Below are 13,042 nucleotides of genomic sequence, written 5' to 3'. Positions count from 1 at the left end.
TGAGACAGTATTAGTCTTGTAATGTGACTTTCCTTTGGAAGGATAACCGGGTGTTTTAGTTCTCGACTGAGCGTTGCCTTTGTCAGTCTTCCACCTACACGAAGAAGTCCTTCATCTAAGATGGGATCAAGACAACTTAGGGGGCTAGAGCATGGAAGAGAGTTGCCCTTCTGAAGTGTCTTTATGTCTTGCAAAAAGGCTTGTCGCTGAACCAGACTGATTACTAGTTCACAAGCTTTTCTCCTTTCCTCTACCGTCACAATGCTACTGACACGATCTGACTTCATGCCTAGTCTCTTAATTCTTGCAACTACTCTGATGAGCGTTGTCCAGCTGGAAAAGCGGCTTAGACGGTTCAGAATGTCATTTTGCTCATTGGCATGGGTGGCAAAGGTTTTCACCGATTTAACTTCAGGGTCACAGACTAGCAAATCTGGTGAAAAATGTAGTGTTGGGTGTATCTCAGGTTTCCATAGAAATTTAGGACCCGATAACCAGTTCGTTGACAGAATGTCCCCTGCACATAGACCTCTCGAAGCGTGGTCAGCTGGGTTTTCTGCCGTATCCACATAGTGCCACTGAGCAGGGTTTGTGGTTTCTCGGATTAGCTGAACACGATTTGCGACAAACACATGGAATCGCCGTGCCTCATTGCTGATGTAGGCCAATACAACTTGGGAATCAGTCCAAAAGAATTCCTCGTCAATCTGCATGCCGAGCTCTGTTTTTAACATGACGCTTAGCCTTGCGGAGATTACTGCAGCCGAAAGCTCCAGCCTTGGGATGCTCATGAGCTTTGTTGGTGCGACTCTTGCTTTGGCTAACACAAGGCTACAGTGTACTTCATCCTTTCCATTCTTGTATCTGAGGTAGGAACATGCACCATAACCTATGTTACTGGCATCTGAAAAGTGATGCAGTTCCACCCTCACTATGTTGCCAAAGTCTGGAGGATGGTAGCATCTGGGTATCGCTATTTCCTTTAGCCTGTGTAGATCCCTTTTCCATTGCTCCCACCGTGCATGTAGGCTATCGGGAAGCTGATCATCCCAACCTACGCCCATGCGACACAGCTCCTGGAGAATACATTTACCACTCAGGATAAAGGGAGCTACAAGACCCAGAGGGTCGTAGAGGGAGGAGACAGCGGACAGGATACCACGACGAGTTGAGGGTTGGTCCCTTTTGTCAATGTTGAAGCTGAAGGTGTCACTTTCTATTAACCACTGAATGCCAAGTACGTGACCCTCCGCTGTTGAATCCAGGCTAAGGTTGAGAGGTCCGGTGGTTACTGCCCTTTCTGAAGGCGCAACACCACATAGCGCCTCCACCTTGTTCGAGTTAAATTTGTGCAAGTGTAAACCTCCAGTCTTACACAGCTGCTGTGCATTGATAATCAGGTCTGTAGCTTCTGTGACTGATGGGACGCTAGTCAGTCCATCATCAACGTAAAAGTTCTTTTCAATGAAAGCAGCAGCCGAAGGATAATCGGCTTCGCATTGCTGTGCAAGATATTTAAGGCCGAAATTGGCACACCCTGGAGAGGAACCAGCACCGAAAAGGTGCACCGCCATTCTATACTCTTGGGGTTCTGTTTCCAGCTGACCGCCCTTCCACCATAGGAACCTCAGGTAGTTCCGCATGTTGGGTGGAACATAGAACTGATGGAACATTTTTTCAATGTCGCAGGTGATGGCTACTGCTTCCCTCCTAAAGCGGCAGAGAACTCCTACTAGAGAGTTTATCAGATCAGGGCCAGTCAATAAGGTGTCATTCAGAGAGATGCCCAGAAACTTGGCTGAACAGTCGAAGACCACCCTAAGTTTATCTGGTTTCCTAGGATGGTACACCCCATGATGTGGGATGTACCAAATTGTCTCTCCCTCATGTGCTGGGGGGGCTGGTTCTGCAACACCTTTGCTGATGGTTTCCTCCATGAATGCTGTGTAATGGTCATGGTACTGCCTGTTGGACCTTAACTTCCTCTTGAGGTGTTGCAAACGAGCTTCAGCCAGTCGCTTGTTGTTTGGCAGCATAGGTGGAGAGCTGCCCTTGAAAGGAAGTGGCATCTCATAGTGTCCATCCTTCCTTTTTGTGATTGTGCTGCTGAGGAGTTTTACAAAATGAACATCATCTTGAGAAACATATTTATCTTGATAGTTTCTTTCGCTGAAATCCATTTCTAGGACCTTCAACACATCATTGACCGGAGGCAATGGCATGTCCTTTACTGCCACTCTGTGTACAAAGCTTTGATGTTCCTTTCTATCAAGATATGGATTTGCTGATCCTATGATGCTCCAGCCAAGCACGGTTCTTTGAGCAAATGGATGGTTTTCTGACCCTACAATGACTTCTAGAGGGGCCAGTGCTGATGGGCAATCATAGCCAATCAGCAATCCCACTTCACAGTCTTGAAGTGGCTGCAGCTTGTTTGCCAGTTGCCTCAGATGTGGCCACTGAAGTGCGGTGTCCTTTGTAGGAATGTGAGACTTATCGACTGGGATGAAATCCCTTGTATATGCCTGGCGTAGCTGAACATGCGACTCACTATGGAGCCCACGAACTTGCAATCCACAAGCCACTTTGCTAGCTATGACTGTATCTACTGCTGTCATTGTACTGAGCCTTAATTGCACTGGCTGAGTCTTCACATTTAGTGCAGAGACCAGATCTCCCAAGATGAAAGTTGAATCGCTCTGTGTGTCGAGCAGAGCATATGTGAGAATCTCACTGTGGGGGTCTTCTGCCAATGACACAAAAACTGGAACAATGCTAGACGTAGCTGAGGAGTATCTTGTCAATGTGCGTGACATGACATTGCGGACTTCCTTTGTCTCATTTCCTGCAGATGGTGAATCACTGTTTAACATTTCACTGGCTCCCTCAATTCTCTCTATGTGCAAGCAAGTTGGATGATTTCGACCACATATAGTGCATGTGTGCCTTCTTTTGCATTCTTTACTAGTGTGACCCTTTCTTAAACAGCCAAAGCAAAGACGGTTTTCACGAATGAAAGCTCTCTTTTCATCAGGAAGCCTTGTGGCAAAGGTTGGGCACTTGGCGACGCCGTGTGTTTCATCGTTGCAGACGAAGCATGGTGGTCTTGGCTTTGAAATTAAGGTCCCTGGTTTACCTGCAGAGTGCTTAGCTTGAGCATTGGTGCTGAGTGCCTTGGTTCTCTTAGGAAGCCTTTCATCTGTAACTTTAGTGGTTAATAAGAAGGGAGAAGCAATGGGGTTGCAGGCTATTCTAGCTTCCCTTTGTAGAAATCTGGTGAAATGAGCAAATGGTGGATACTCTTGACATCTGTCTAGTTCATCCACAACAACACGACCCCATCTGCGTACCAGCCATTCGGGCAGTTTTTTGAGAAGTTTATGATTTTCTTCACAATCATTTAGAATTGCCAGCCCTTTAACATGAGGGATGGCCTCGGCACAACTTTGAAGGAAATCTGAAAACTCTCTGAGGGCTACTGGGTCATTGGGAGCTATTTTTGGCCATTTCATCAGTTTATCCCTGAAAGCCTTTTGGACGACAAATGAACTTCCATACCTCTCCTGAAGAATCTCCCAGGCACCCTGATATGCATCTTCTGAGTTTCGATAGAAGAATCCTTCGACCGCCTTCCGTGCCTCACCAGCAAGATAACTTTTCAAGTACAACATTTTTTCGCCTGCGGGGAGGGGTTTGTGGCCAATCAATGCCATAAAGGATATCTTCCAGTCTATAAACTTTAAAGGGTTACCAGTGAACACTGTGGGTTCAGGTGCAGGCAGACGGTTGGAGACGAACAAGCTTGCAAGCTCCTGTGTTAAGCTGACCTCCTGTTGCCTTTGCAAAATCTCAGGTGGTGCACACTGAGGTCGAAATGATTCAGCCTGTGGATTCAATGGATTCTGAGATTCAATGATTTGGCTATCAAGTTGTGATTTGTCATCTGCTTCATACTTAAGGCTTTCCAATCCATCGTAGTTGTTGTAAGCTCTCACTCTGGCTGCTGCTACTTTTACCTCATTTTCTGCCTGTAGCTGTTGCAGTTTAGTTCTCTCTTCCTCTAGCTTTGCTGTCATTTCTGCAATCATTTGTGCTTCCTTGATTTTCCACTCATGCTCTAAGCTACTCAACTTGGCTTGCTGTTCATGTATTCGTTGCATTGCCTTCGCCTGTTCTAGTTTAGCTGCAAGGTCAGCTTCGGCATCCACACGTTTGCTAGAAGTCGTAGATGTGGCTCCAGAGTATGAATCTGAGCCCTTTGAATGCTCTGAAATAACTGTTTCTGTTTCAGTTTTCCCAAAAACAGATCCATACTCCTCCTTACTTAATATCATCCTTACACGCTCCTTCTCGAGCCTGTCATTAAAAGTCTTATCTATATCTTCTAGTCGTTTACTAATGAGATCACAAATTTCTGTTGTTAGGGCAACACACGCATCCATTTTCTTGACAACATCTGGAGTAGAAGTATGATTACGTCGGATAGGCTCATACAGTTCATGCATTAACGCTTCTTTAGCCTTAATGTCCGTTTGTGTTCTAACAAGGTCTTCGTTTGAGCAGAAACCTTTCAGCCTTGTTCTAACTCCTCTTGCTAACTCCTTCCAGGACTCATATGCCTTGCTAAATGACCTTTCATTTTTCTTGGTCTCCTGTTCATGCATCTCCTGCCCCTTTTCTGTTAGTCTTCGCTCTCTGGAGCTGGACCTGGCCTCTTGTGCCTCTGTAGATTTGTCTATTTCTTCAACAGGGGACAACATTATTATTAATTTTATTTTTGGCTTGTTGCACCTGCCCTTTTAAGTGTATATATCTTAACTCAAATGGGTTGAGTGGTGGTTTCAAACTTATTAACACTCAACTTAGATATTTACACCTTTAACCTCACAGACTGGCAACAAAACCAAAATAATACTGATGATGCCCTCAAATCAGACAATTTGCCACTTAAGTTTTTACAGAAGTACAACTGATAGCATAAAGCCCAGATTCAGTCTTAGACATTCTGATGCAAGAAATGTGGGATATTCAGCATCACAACTTTACATGCTACTGTGTTAAATACAGAAGAGGTCTTTCTTTCTTGCATTACTTTAGACTGCCATGTTGAAGATCATTTGCTCACACAGCTTACAAGATGAAGGTGTGCATGACATTGTATTTATAATGTCCTTATTTTGAGTCCTTTACTGATCCAGTAGTCTCTAGATGATGCGATACACTCCTTTACTCACAGTTCGACGAAAGAATAAGATGAGTGTAGATGGCTGCAAGGCAGCGATGAGTTTTCACTGTAGCAGCCCTTGGCATCAAGAACGACAGAAGAGTCTCTAACGGGTGCAGCCATTTATTTCCTCACCACACACGGCTCATTCTCTGGACGTTGAGCACCGTGAAAACTATAAAATAAGAAAAAATTGATACCCGTACAGTACCCTTTGAACTATAACAATGAGCTTAAGTTAATTCAGGCAAGTTCAAACAAGTAATTCTGAGATATACAGTCACAGATTAAATAAAACAAAAGGGGTTACTTCAAACAGCATCAAGGGATTACACAGTTCAGTTAAATAAAATATAACAACAGATCATCTCTCATCACATACCTCAGTCCGCTTGCCAAGGGTGCAAAACTCCGGTAAACACTTAAACACTTCGGCCCGTTTCTCATGGGGTGCTGCTAGCTTGCATGACACACATGTCTAGCTAAAAAATAGCACATGGATGTAAGTAACGTAAATAAAGAATAAAAGGGTTTTCAGATAGCTCACAATACAAACGCAGCAACATACCTTACATTAGAAACACACTTATCATACTTATCAAAGTATTATCGTAACTTACATGGACTTTGTACAACTTATTCCTGCCGCGACAGACTGCTCTATACGCGTTACGGGGCATGCCTCTGATCACATCTGTCCTTAGTGCGACTGCGCATACAGTTCCGACAACCCCCGCAAGGATGACTTATGGTACAGATCAGCGGTTCATTACAGATACTCTCGCATCTGTCTCCATATGTCCCTGCACTTACCTGCTCTTCAAACAAGTCAGTCACCTGGCACTAGTCTGCTGTCAGCCAGGCAGGTTTCTATCTTCACAGCGCCATGAAACATCCGCTATCTGCTTTTAATTGGATATCTACATTTGGTTGTTCAGCAAAAGAGGCTTGGTTGTACCACTCTTCAAAAAGTCCCCTCCTTCAGCATCTGCTTATTTTCGGTGTGAAGCAGATTTGTCAGGTGGTGAGATGACAACTTCTGTCTGTTGAAACACGAGTAATATATGCACAAAAGAAATGTGGCATCCAGTTGCAGTAAGAAACTTGCTGATATTGCTGGTGGGTTGAATGAGGGTAATATATATGTACACACACACACACACACACACACACACACACACACACACACACACACACACACACAGATATCGCTGTGATTACAGTGAGGTACATGTGCAAAGTACAATGAGGTCTCTACATGCTAGCTTTAGCTGCTGACACTTAGCTTCATGACAAATAAACACAGCTACCAATAAATACACTATATGCCAGGGTCAATTTTTTTTACTGTTTTGTACCTGCTTACATGCAGATATACACGTTTTTACACAGTCTCTAGACTTTTGCTAGGTGGACTGGTCTGTTTACCCCTACTAGACCTGCTCGTTTTAGGGGACCCTTTTACACCCTTCTGTGGTGTAACCAAGCAATAACAACTCCTTCAGTAATACAATATATTGCCAAAAGTATTCACTCACCCATCCAAATCATTGAATTCAGGTGTTCCAATTACTTCTGTGGCCCCAGATGTACAGTGGGGCAAAAAAGTATTTAGTCAGCCACCGATTGTGCAAGTTCCCCCACTTAAAATGATGACAGAGGTCAGTAATTTGCACCAGAGGTACACTTCAACTGTGAGAGACAGAATGTGAAAAAAAAAATCCATGAATTCACATGGTAGGATTTGTAAAGAATTTATTTGTAAATCAGGGTGGAAAATCAACACGTTCTCACTCCCAACTCGTCAAACGTGTGACGCATGGTCAGGCTCCCTCTGCTGCACTTATGGACGCACAGGGTACCCCTCTCGCGTCGGGAATTGACGTGAAGGGTCCGCGGAAGTGCCTTTTGTCGGTATATTTAGACATTTTCCAAATCACATTGTAGTGACGTATACAGAACACAATAAATTATATAATGTAAACAACTACCTGAAAAACAGGTAGAACAATACTTTTGTATGGTTTATTGCATTTACGGAGGGAGTGATGTATGCTGGGTAATGGCACAGCTAGCTACTGGGTGACTTTATTCACCCGCTTCGGCTGTTATCAGTCCATACAATGGGCGTTATTAGCACAAACCAGTCCCATAGATATGGGCCATCTCCTGCTAGATTGTTCAGAAGGTTGTTCTCATCCATCCAGATGGAGGATCACTAACAGGAGCGTGGAAGACTCCAGAATCCACTCTGGCTGGAATCCGGTGGATATGCAGTGTTTACAGGTAAGACCATTTAAACGGACAGCATTTATAGAATGACTATTAAAAGTCAGCGAGTGTCAGTAATGTTAATGTGGTTATGTTAGTAATACACCGAGTGCTAATATAACAGCTGTAAGATGCATTTGTAGATGTTATTACGTGTTTTACCGTCTTTATGGTGCTAGCTTAAAGTTACGGTGTAAACGTTAGCCTATATTGGAGTAAAGCTGTTCCTGTTTAAACGATGTTAGCACAGAAATATTAGCTTCTGTCATGACTGATGAAGTTACTAGTTAATAAAGTTTCCAGTAAAGTGTTTAATCGCAGCCACAGATTGACAGCAAATATCTCGATTAGCTTCAGTGCATCTATAATAAATATGTGCAAGTTTCAGTGCTTCGTTTAAACTGTATGATACTTATACTGACCCAGGGTCAGTGTAAAATACAATCCTAGCTGTGTGAACAAAGCCTGGCTGCTTTAATCCTGCATGACAAACCTCAGGATGCAGGTTATTATTACTCTTTCCTGCTGGCACACCTGTCACACCTGAGAGTCAGCTAGAAACTTACAGTGACGTGGACATCATGCAAAGACTGCCAGACTCTGTAATACTGCAAATGATCAGTGACTCAGGTTAACACTAAACTTTAAACGGCACCTCTGTGTCTCTGTGTGCTGAACATTTAGGATTGAGTCAGGCTGCATTGACTGTGGGACTTTAATGTGTTAAAAGCAGGTTGAAGACGGCTCAGAAACATTTGAAGATTAAAATTTAGCATTATGGCTGCTGGTGGTTTGTAAAGCCTCTACTCAGCTGTATTTTTGTTACTAATTTATGTTTGTTGTTGTTTAACACAGATTTCAGAAGAGCAAATATGCTTAATAGTTTAACTAGATTTCATTTGTCAGTGTGGGACTGCTGAGTCACCTGAAGAACTCATTTCATTCATTCTCCACATGATGTTCATTTACAGAAATGTTTCACAGGAACTGATTTCTCCCAAAGGGTGAACTAGTGTGTTTCCATAGATTACCTCTGTATGAATGTACTTCTTAAATGAAGGCAAGTGTTTGTCCTTTTTTGTTCCTCAGGTACAGTACGTGATATCAAGGGCAGGCGGTCAACACTGGGGGTAGACAAGAAGCAGACGTACTTCCAAGAGGGAGCTGCAGTGAGGTCAGAGGTCAGAATCTGAAACAGCTCAGGTTTATATTTTAGAGGTTATAAAAAATCAAAATGTATTATTTAAAGAAACCTTTAAATAATAGTCATAATTATGATTATTATAAGAAATATCAAACATTTAAGTGGATTTTCTGTTACACATATCGTGTTAGCCCTGCGATAAACTGGCAGCCTGTCTTTGTCCTGTATCAGCTGGGATAGGCTTCATCCTCCCGCAACCCTGAATTGGATACATTGTATTCCAATTATGTAATCTGATCATTTACAAACTCAAGGTATCTAATCAAAATGTAAGTAATAATTATAAAATGGGAAAGCAGAAATAAGTGTGACATAAATGTAAATGTGTTAGCTGACATAGAGGACAGCTACATGTAGTCTGAAAAACCTTTGTTGTCAAGTTTGCTGGTATATCAGCACGAGACATTCTTACATAGAAGAGACATTAAAGTCTCTGACTCAGTGAAGCATTATTGGTCCCGTCTGTTTGGATAAATATAGTAAGTTGATGTATGTCCATTTATTGACACATTTTCTTAAGTGCTTATCCAGCTCAGCATCACAGTGGAGCTGCAGCTGGATATGTTTACTAAATAAACCTTACAAAAGTTAACAATAAACCTGCATCCATGTACGTTGTTGTCCACAGGATGAGAAAATCAAACTGGAAGACTGTGGAACATGTTAATAAATGTTTGTATGTTTATGCCTGTGTCTTTCACAGGTGGCGCTGGAAGGTTTCCCTAATAGTTCCTGGTGAATCAAAGCAGAACCATAAAGGTTGCTGGACTGCATGATGGCCTTACCCCTGAGCAGTCATCCTGTTAAAGGAGGAACCAGTTAGAAGCTGTTTTCAAAGTAGCTGAGCAGATTTCATCTCAAGTAAGCAATTAACTGTTTGTTCATCTGTTCTGCCACTTAAAGAGCATTTAAGGACGTCTTTCGAGTGTCCAGTTGAATTAATTCTACTGGCTCTTATGGTCATTTGTTATTATAGACATATTTTTCATGTTCATCCAGCTATTTAGTAAATTCTATCTATTTAGTAATATCCGTCAGCTATAAAATGTAATATAAATATAAAAATATCTAAATATCTCCTGCCCTTTATATTTTAATGATGTAAGTCTGTTATCGTGTTACATTAGCATTCCTCACATATCAATGAGATGCTGTACAGTACAATCCTACTGACGCAGCAGAGGGATAACGACGGCTATTCAACATCGTTACACGACACATTCGAGCTGCATGATGCAGACAAAGTGACTAAATCATCTTTTTGTGGTTTATTGTCTTCAAACCAGCAGACAAGGCCGATGGCAGAAGATGTCGGAGAAGAACTTCAGGCCGTGGACTGAAAAGGTATTTTTTTCTTGTTATCAAAGACATTTGGAGTGACGGCTTCTACAACTGGTTGTGCTAAAGTAAAGCTTACAGTCTAAGAAGTCACAGTGTTGATGTTCAGCACAAAGAGAAAAGCTCACTTGTTTGAATTTATTTACAATCATAGTTTTATAAATTCTGACTGTAAACAGCTTTTACAGCTTTGATATTGTTTGACACTCAATATCAGGTTTAATTTAAAGGTTTCTGTGTCCCAATGAGCCATTTACACTGACCAGTATCAGTTTAACTGTAACACATTCATTATTTAGATCCAGCAGAGAAATAACTGAATGTAAAAATGGCAGCCCTCAGGCAGGTTTATAGAGATATATGCATGCATTATGAAATTTATGTATCCCAGATAATTGTTATTCATCTAGTCATGGCAGACCCACCCCTTCCTCCCAAGTTAACTGCAACCCAAAAGAACTAGTGGGGCTATTTACACACTCACAACCAGTGTGGGGTAAAAAGAGCCACCAAAAAGCTGTCAGCCACAGATGTGCTAGAAGAGTTAGAAACTCTACTTATGGAGAAGCTTTCTAAGTCTAACAGGGGACAGGTACTCCTGCCCAAATAACATGATATAACCCCACATACAGCCCAGCCATAAAGTGAACCAAGTCATTTAGTTAAAGACAGCATGGGACCAAATGCATGTAACCAGCCTGCATCAACCTGACATTTCTTCCTCCTGAATTAAATGAATGAATGGATGAAAGTTAAATGACTACAAACCTAAAGCCCTAAAGCCACTAGTTCCCACACTGGAGCTCCCTGACACTGTGTGTTAACCGTATTTAGCTTGTATCAACAGTTGTAACAGGCTAAGCCACCTGAGACACTGCATTGAATTTGTTCCTGTCTTAATGATTTCAGCTGACTGGTTTCAGCTCAGATGTTCTGCTTTTTCATTTCAGTAGATCAAAGCAGCTCATGCTCCTTCTGCTTCCAATTTAGAAGAAGAAGAAGAAGAAGGCGAAGGCTTCAGCAAAGTGGCGTTCATGGTCTCAGTGAACAGTCACGGTCACACACTGCATGTGGTTTTAAAAGCAACATGTCTGTTCACCACAACAATGGAGATGTGTAATATTAGTGCAGCTACGGTTTGTTCTTGAACATCAGTTCTGTTTTCTACTTTGATCACTTAGACCAAAAAAGTGTTGTTTTCAGATTCTTTCTTTTAAATCTATAAAGCACCTGCTCATTTTTATTACAATTAGTTTCACATGAATATTAGTGTTTCCTTTATGATCTTTTAATGCTTACACCACACTGTACACGTCTACATTAGAGACATTTCTGTTACCTGTTTCTGTTGACTCAGAGTTGTGAAATGTTCTTTTATTTGATACACAATATGAAGTTCATAATTTTCTTACAAATAAAACTCTAATGACAAACATGAACAGCTGTGCTTATTTCTGAGACATGAGTTTTTGAATGTGTTCATATTTAGACAGTGTGCATCTGTCTGCTGAAACTGTGATGGTGAACCTGAGGTGATGGTCAACAGAAGGCAAATATATATCAATATAAAACAATATTGAAGTAATGTCTTTACCCTCTGCAGCGTGTGGACGCAATCACCTTATTCACTGTAGTAAACGTGCACCGCTAGCTCACGTGACTGACTGTCTCCATGGTTACATCGTATATTATTAGCTATGTTAACAGCTTCCAAAGATACCGCCATAGCTCTCTGCAGCTGTAACACTTTCACACTTTGCAAATCATTTCACGTTTTTGATAGTTATGAAGACAGAATATGTTTTTAAGGTCATGCTAGGCGGTTGCTATGGTGGTTGCTGTGGACTTGGGTGGACCGCGTCCGATTCCTGTTATTAGCTGTCCGCCGTAGGGAGGCTGCGTTCCATTTACAAGTAGTGACAGTCTGCCGCAACTCGAACTCAAACCCCGCTTTGTTCTTTAATTATAGGCCTTTTATAGCCGTTCATGACACGCACACACACACATAAAGCACTTTGCCTCACCATGAGAATGCAAGTTTACCTAACCTAACCTTAAAGTATCTGATATAGGATAGAAAAATGAAGCAACCAGAGATTTAATTATGAAGACTCTGGGTTCTGTAGTTCACGTTTTACAGACCTGAATGACTCTTTGCATATGATTTATTGAAGAGCAGTTTAGAATGCACTTTACATTTAGACTGTTGCTGTTTCATTTTTTACATTGTTGCCGTGTTATGTCATGAATAAGGTTCACCTGCTGGGGGTTTGATGGATCAGCTGGACAATACAGTCAAAGACAGACTTCATTCATCATATGCAAGAATCCTAGTTGGATTTTTGTTGTCACTCGTGTTTTTGAACCAAATATTGAAAACAATTCTGACAGACTGGATACCTGGCCAGGGTGTACATTACCTTGTACTCAAGCATCCCAGGACAGAGCCCTGCCCCACCATGAGCCTGGGTGGATACGTGGTTACGAATATAAAAGGACCGATACTGAATATGAATATTTCATGAAAATTGAATTATAATACAAATTAGTAATAAGGGTTTCTCTGCGCCCTTATCTACCCCATACTCAAAGAGCTGCGGGCAGAGAGGGTGACAGGAGAGGATGGCACTGAAGAGAAGATGCTCGGCTTCTGGAGTCTCCTGGTCCTGTCAGTATTAGTAGGATGCATCTGCTGTGTCTTCTCGTGGATGCTCACCTACCTTGACTCGTTCCAGCCTGGTATGGATTTCCCAACACTGCGGACAGTGGCCCACGTCAGAGACGTTTAATATTGATTACATATGTCTGAATTGCTAACCCTAACCCTAACCCTAGCTCAACAGACCACAATGCCCTGGACTGTCAGTATTATTACATGCTGTGAACATAAGTAGCTTTGATCACAGTTTATGTCGTAAAAGAGAAGGAATATTGAAAAAAAGATCAACATTGTGATATTATTTGTTCCAAACTGACCAGAAACATGCTTGTCAGACTATCACAGC

At 41.9% G+C, this 13,042-nt stretch overlaps 1 long non-coding RNA gene across 1 annotated transcript; it reads left to right on the top strand.

Moving 5' to 3' along the window:
- The first annotated feature begins 6,946 nt into the window (after positions 1-6,946).
- Positions 6,947-9,608, top strand: LOC143418497 (uncharacterized). The gene is made up of 3 exons (XR_013098491.1): positions 6,947-7,510; positions 8,585-8,676; positions 9,403-9,608. It is a non-coding gene; the product is annotated as an uncharacterized LOC143418497 (long non-coding RNA).
- The last annotated feature ends 3,434 nt before the right edge of the window (positions 9,609-13,042 follow it).

The sequence above is a fragment of the Maylandia zebra genome, linkage group LG4 (assembly GCF_041146795.1).
Source record: "Maylandia zebra isolate NMK-2024a linkage group LG4, Mzebra_GT3a, whole genome shotgun sequence".
NCBI classification, from domain to species: Eukaryota; Metazoa; Chordata; class Actinopteri; order Cichliformes; family Cichlidae; genus Maylandia; species Maylandia zebra.
Note: the sequence above shows the minus strand (reverse complement) of the source record. Positions and strands in the feature narration are given on the sequence as shown.